Below are 6,000 nucleotides of genomic sequence, written 5' to 3'. Positions count from 1 at the left end.
AGGAGGCCGAACCAACAGGCAGAGGATGGAGCCGGGAAGAAGGAGCAGGGGGTGCACAGAGAGACCCCGGAACCTCGGAGGCTGCAGGCAGACCCTGGCGCGGGCCCCCCTGGAGAGGCCCCCCACGGGCCGGAGGCTGTGAGGCAGAAGGCACCGGGACCTGCCATGAAGGTAGAGATGCTACTGGGTTCTGTACCTGGGGCTGCCTGGTGCCCCCCTCATCCCCCTCCCTCCTCTTGCTCTCTTTTCCTCCATCGGCTGCTCGTACCCCTCATCCTCCTTCCCCACTGGCCTCGCGCCTCATCCTTCCCATTCCATCCCTCTTCAGCCCCCCCCCCCCCCCCCCCGCTCCGTCGTTTCTCTTTTCTGCCTTTGCTCGGCATTTTCTTTACGTCTTTCGCCCCCTCTCGGCCTCTCTGGCTGCTTCTATTCCCTGTAGCTCTGCTCTCTAATCCTCCCACTGTCGCTCTTCCCTCGCGTCCACCCTCTGTCTTCAGACCCTGGCTCTCTGAGCCCCCCCCCCCCACAGGGCACCCACTTTGATGGACACACGCCTGCGTTACTGCTATCTTCCTCCACCCCTGATGGCATATCCTACTTTCTCTCTGGTGCTGGGAAGGATAGAAGTCGGCGCTTGTAACACGGTGCAGGGTGACACGTGTGCTCCTGGACACACAGAGAAGTATAAGGGTGCACTGAAGTCGTGTGCCCTATCGCGGCACTCAGAGGCCTGCGTCCTGGGAACAAACGTGCGTGCTCTCCCAATAGACACAACACAAGGGTGTGTTCTGTTCCTCAGACAAGCACAGGTGTGTGCTCTCCACATACACCCATGGGTGCCCCTCAGAGGCTCCCTGGTGCCTGTTCATTTTCAGGCAGAAGACTTTGTTCCTTGCCAGACCAGGGTCTGTCTGAAAGCCCCCATGACACCACCATCGCGGAATTGAGTTAATGTTATCTTTAATAAGCATGGCCAAACTGACAGCGAGCACTCCTGTTCCGAGCCTCTGTCCGTCTGTGACCAGCAGGAATTGCGGGACCCCGGGACCCCCTAACTGGCACATGCGGTCACACCACAGAAAATAACACCACAGAATGAGACTTCAATACCCGAGGGGATCATGGGAAGTTATGTTGAAAGCAGGAGCCAAGAGACAAAAACGGGATGATGTGTGAGACATGACTGCTCACTGTACCTTATTACATGTGGGGCAATAACATACGTGAGTCTGTTCCGGAGCAGTGGGCAGAGTGAGCCGAAGCACGTGTATGGGCGTCTCATTTTGGCAGATAAGGCCTACTCTTGTAAGGTGATTTGCCCAGGAGCACACACTTAGAAGGGGTGAAGCTGGGATTTGAGACCAGTACACAACTCAGGCATTTGACCACCTATTTACCCGGATACAGATAATGGAACAATTCTTTTCTGCCTGTCTTTTTGTAACTTGAGCTTGAAAACACCCCCTGACTTTGGAATGCAGTGCGAAAAGCTGGGATTGGGTGTTGCTACCTGAAGTAAAGAGTTCTTGTCGCAGTGGTTTCATCATTACTTTGTTTTTACCGTGCATATATTTGGTCAATGTGTTGAAGTAGTGGGTCTCTGATGAAAGGGAGGACATCAACACTGGCAGGTCTCCGGTCTCCCCACAAGCTCTGCAGAGTCCTCAATTAGGCAAAAAAACACATTGCTTACTAGTGTGCTATCTTCTAGTAACAGGGAGATTTGTCTTGTCCTCTCTGTACTCCGGAAGCAAAATAAACTGCTCTGCAATCACTGTGAACAGCTTCCTTATTGTCTTTTCATTTTCAGGATCTTGAAGAAATTCTGTAATGTTCGTGAGCCTTCCCACCAACGACGCGTATGACCTCAATACTAACTCAAAATAGATCATAATGTCCTTGGTAAGGTCCTTATTGCATGACACCATAAGCGAGTCCAAATAAGGCTTCTGTTTCGAAAGAGTTAGGATACTGTATTCTTTTCCAATTTATGTATCCTCGATCAAAATTTGGCATGTCTTTTCTTATCCAGGCTTCAGTGCCTCAGTCCAAAGTTTAAAGTCAGCAAGCTATGTTGTGGTTTTATACGTGCAATTTTCTTCTTCACCCCGCAACTAGGATGCACAGAGTGTCCGTGTTTTTATTTCTTCTCCCCTTATTTTGCTCAAAGGAAGTGTCCAAAATGAAGCCACAACTTGCACAAAAGTTCTTTGTCTTTGTTTTGCTTGTCATGCGTCCTTCTTCCTCGTCTTGGATCACGTCTGCACGTGCTGTGGTTCTTCCCCATTGTCTGTAGTCTCCACGCAGTGGGGTGCAGGCAGAGGGTCTTCTCCGATGTATAGCTTGACGTCACCCAGAAAGATCCAAGCTCTTCTTCCCTGTAACTTGATAGCAGAGGGTGTGACGTCCTCCACTCTAAAGGGACCGTTGAACCTTGGCTCTTCCAAAATTTTTCTTGTGTGATTTCTCACCAGGACCGTGTCCCAAGGGAATAGTTGAGGTACATGTAAGTCCGGAACTTGGTTTGTTGTAGTATCTCCTTCTGTGTTCTGTGCTGCCCTGCACCCTTCTTGTCGACGCTGCAGCTGTCCTGAAATTACAGTAAGACAAGATGACATTCAATTCAAGTAGTTTTGGATTTCCGATCCTAACACTTCTCCTGTTTGCTGAGCATCACATCTAGCTCTATTTTGGGGTGTTAATGGCATGTGCATTCTTCTGCCCATCACAATTTCGTGCAGCGTAAGATGATGTTCAGAACCAAGGTGGTTTCTGAGTGCATACAGTTCCAGAGGAAGACAGTGTAGCCATCCCTTCTTCAGAGTAAGCTTCGTCTTGGCTATCCTTTCCTTTAACAAGCCATTGAGCTTCTCGCATATGCCATTCCCTTGAGGATGATACGCAGATGAGAACTTGTGCTTTATACCAAGTAACAAGTTGATCTGTTCAAATACTGCATTAACAAAGTGAGGTCCATTGTCTGACCTCATGACCTCACACACTCCCCATCTGGGAAACACCTCCCTCACCATGAATTTGGCTGCACAGGTAGATTCTGGGTGTGTACATGGACCTGCTTCTATCCATCTTGAGAATGGACACACCACAACAATTAGATACCTGTACCCATTACATACTTGAATCATATCAACATAATCAGTATGCAAGTGCTGAAAAGGCCCATTAGGCCTTGGGATAACTCCTCTAATCACACATAGTGTATGCCCAGCCAGGAACAGCTGACAGATTATACAGTTTACTATAAAAAATGCAATGTGTTCTGACAAGTTCGGTATGAACCATTTTACAGCAATTGTTGCTGCTAGATTCTCCTTTGTCATGTGCGCTGGATAGTGTAACTGTTCCAGTGCTATTTTTCTAATAAGGCTATAGGCATCACTGGTTTACCAGTGCTGTCTTGTCGACACAAGCTCTCAGAGGGGTTTAAAGAACACCATCTTTGCTTCCATCAGTTCTTCTCTTCCTGTGGTGCCTCCCCTTGGATCTCCATTAACTGGGTTTTTCCATATTACTATATCCTTCAGGCTCGCTTCGAGCAACAATCAATCTCTCATGCACATCAGTTATTTCCACATTCATTATTATTTTGTCGTTGTTTGCCACACGCTAGGCTTCACTGTCAGCTGCATGATTTCCTCGTGAGATAAAATCTGTCCCTTTCGTGTGGGCGGCACATTTCACGACTGCTATGCCAACTCGGAGTTATAGTGCCTTAATGAGCCTGTCCAATAGGGCGGCGTGCTGCACTGGTGTGCCGTCTGCTCGGAGGTAGCCCCGCCTTTTCCAGCGTGCTAGACCTGTGTGCACTGTCGATATCAAATAGGCAGAGTCACTGTACACTGTCACTTCCTGGTCTGCGTGACTCTCGAGTGCGAGTATCAACGCCAATCATTCTGCAGCTTGTGCTGAATAATGAGAGGGTAATCGTGCACCGATGAGTACTCGAAATTCTCCATTTGCCATGTGCTTCACCACAGCGGCACCTGTATATCTCTGTCCATTGTTTTGATCGATCCTCGAAGAACCATCAACAAAGACGATGTCTCCTTCTGTCAATGCATCTTCTTTTATTCTGGGAATTTCATCATAAAATTCTTCATAGTTCACTCAGTCATGTATTGGCTCTCCTTCAGTGACAGGCTATGCTATAAACATAGCTGGGTTCACTATTTTACATCAAACTATTTTAATCATTGGATTTGATATGACCACTTCATAAGCAGATGCTCTCTGAGATGTTAACATGCCTTTTGGTTTCTCAAAAACTGCAAATAATGCGTGCTCGATGAACAACGTCATTGGACATCCCATCACAATGGTTGTAGCCTTTTCTATGTCGAATGATGTGGCAGCTAAACATTGTTCACACAGGAAGTGACTCCTCATCACTGGGTGTAGATTCCCACTGTAGTATGCCAGGGGCTTGTACCCTAGCGTGGTTTTCAATGTGAGTACTGCCGTCCTAACACTGCCATTCGTGTGTGAACACAGGTAAAATTCCTCTGCATAATTGGGAATCCCTAAAACTGGTGCTGTGCAAATGACCTTTTTTATTTTGACAAACCCTTCTTCCATTGTCTCAGTCCACACATTTTTTTCTTTCATTGCCTGTGCTTTCTTTAAGGCTTGTAACAAGGGCTTGGTATAGTAACTGTAATCAAAGACCCATGCTCTAACATAATTACATAATCCTATAAACTCTGCATTTGTTTTATTGTGTGTGGCTTGGCTGTTTTTGAGATGGCTTCAGCCCTTTCAGGGGTAACCTTTTTCCCCTCATGTGAGATCAGCTCGCCTATGTACAGCACTTCTTATTGACAATACTGTAACTCCTCTTTGTCAACTTTATATCCTTTCTCAGCCAATATAATCAATAGCTGAATAGAATTGTGTCTGCACTTTTCCTCTGTCGTGCTGCAAATTAGAACGTCATCCACCTATTGTAAAACAACACTCTCTAATGCAATATTGCTTAAGTCCATCTGTAGGACTCTGTTGAAAATCGAAGGATACTCACAGTACCCCTGAGGCAGCCTTGTGCTTTTCAGACAAACTTGTCTGAACATGAATTATGTCAGATCGTGTGTGTCTTTGTGCAATGGGATTGAGAAAAATGCATTTTTCAAGTCAATCACCGTGAAATATCGTGCCTCAACGAGAATATTACATAGGATTGTGGACGGGTTAGGGACTAGAGGGAACTCAGCCTCAACAATGTCATTTATTGGGTGTAGATCCTGCACTAGCCTCCAAGACCCCTCTTCCTTTTTTCACGGGGTAAATCAAAGTATTGCACGATGATTCTGACGTCACTAAAATGCCCTGCTTAATCATGGCAGAAATTGTTTTTAAAATCCCTTCACCTGTTTCCCTAGACATGGGATACTGTAATGCTTTTGGTAAAATTACTCCTGGTTTCAATTTAATCTTCACTTCTCCGTCTCCTTTCAGTAAGCCTACGTCATAAAGGCCTGTAGTCCATACTGTGACAGGCACCTTTTCCATGTCATCATTAAAATATTCAGCACGATTTTGTGCCAGCATCATCCTCTGAGGCACTTCTCTTTTAATAATTTTCACACAATAAATGAGATTAACCTCAACTATCATCTCATCTTCACCTGTTTGCTCTTCAAAAAGATCGTCATCAGTGACGTCAGTCAATCTGTAACCTTCCCCAATGGCGATTATTGTGCACCATTGTCTGCCTTCATCATCACAGCCATCAAGCAAGGCCATCTCTCCTCACACTTTGTCATGTTTAACTTCGTCATTAGGTCTTGTCCGAATATATTCACTGGGGTTTGCCTTGAATTTACCAGTGGCACACTCATGTCACATTCTCCTATGGAGACTGGACGTTCTTTTGTGAAAGGAACACGACTTGTTGCCCCTGGGAAGACCTGAGTATTTATGGCATTGCCGGACAAAAAAAACTTGCCTTCACGTATACACGAGTGTGTCGCCCCGTGTCAACTA

The 6,000-nt window shown here is 46.3% G+C and overlaps 1 protein-coding gene across 1 annotated transcript in view; it reads left to right on the top strand.

Annotated features, from left to right (window-relative positions):
* The window catches only part of CHST15 (carbohydrate sulfotransferase 15), a 615,742-nt gene continuing 609,742 nt past the window's right edge, over nt 1-6,000 (top strand). Inside the window, exon 1 of the mRNA XM_069612030.1 lies at nt 1-171. The gene's annotated coding sequence lies outside the window, so the exon portion shown is untranslated. The remainder of the gene's footprint in view (nt 172-6,000) is intronic.

Source organism: Ambystoma mexicanum, chromosome 8 (genome assembly GCF_040938575.1).
Source record: "Ambystoma mexicanum isolate Mex_15411 chromosome 8, UKY_AmexF1_1, whole genome shotgun sequence".
Lineage (NCBI taxonomy): Eukaryota > Metazoa > Chordata > Amphibia > Caudata > Ambystomatidae > Ambystoma > Ambystoma mexicanum.
The sequence above is the reverse complement of the archived record's forward strand: the minus strand, read 5'-3'. Positions and strand labels throughout refer to the sequence as shown.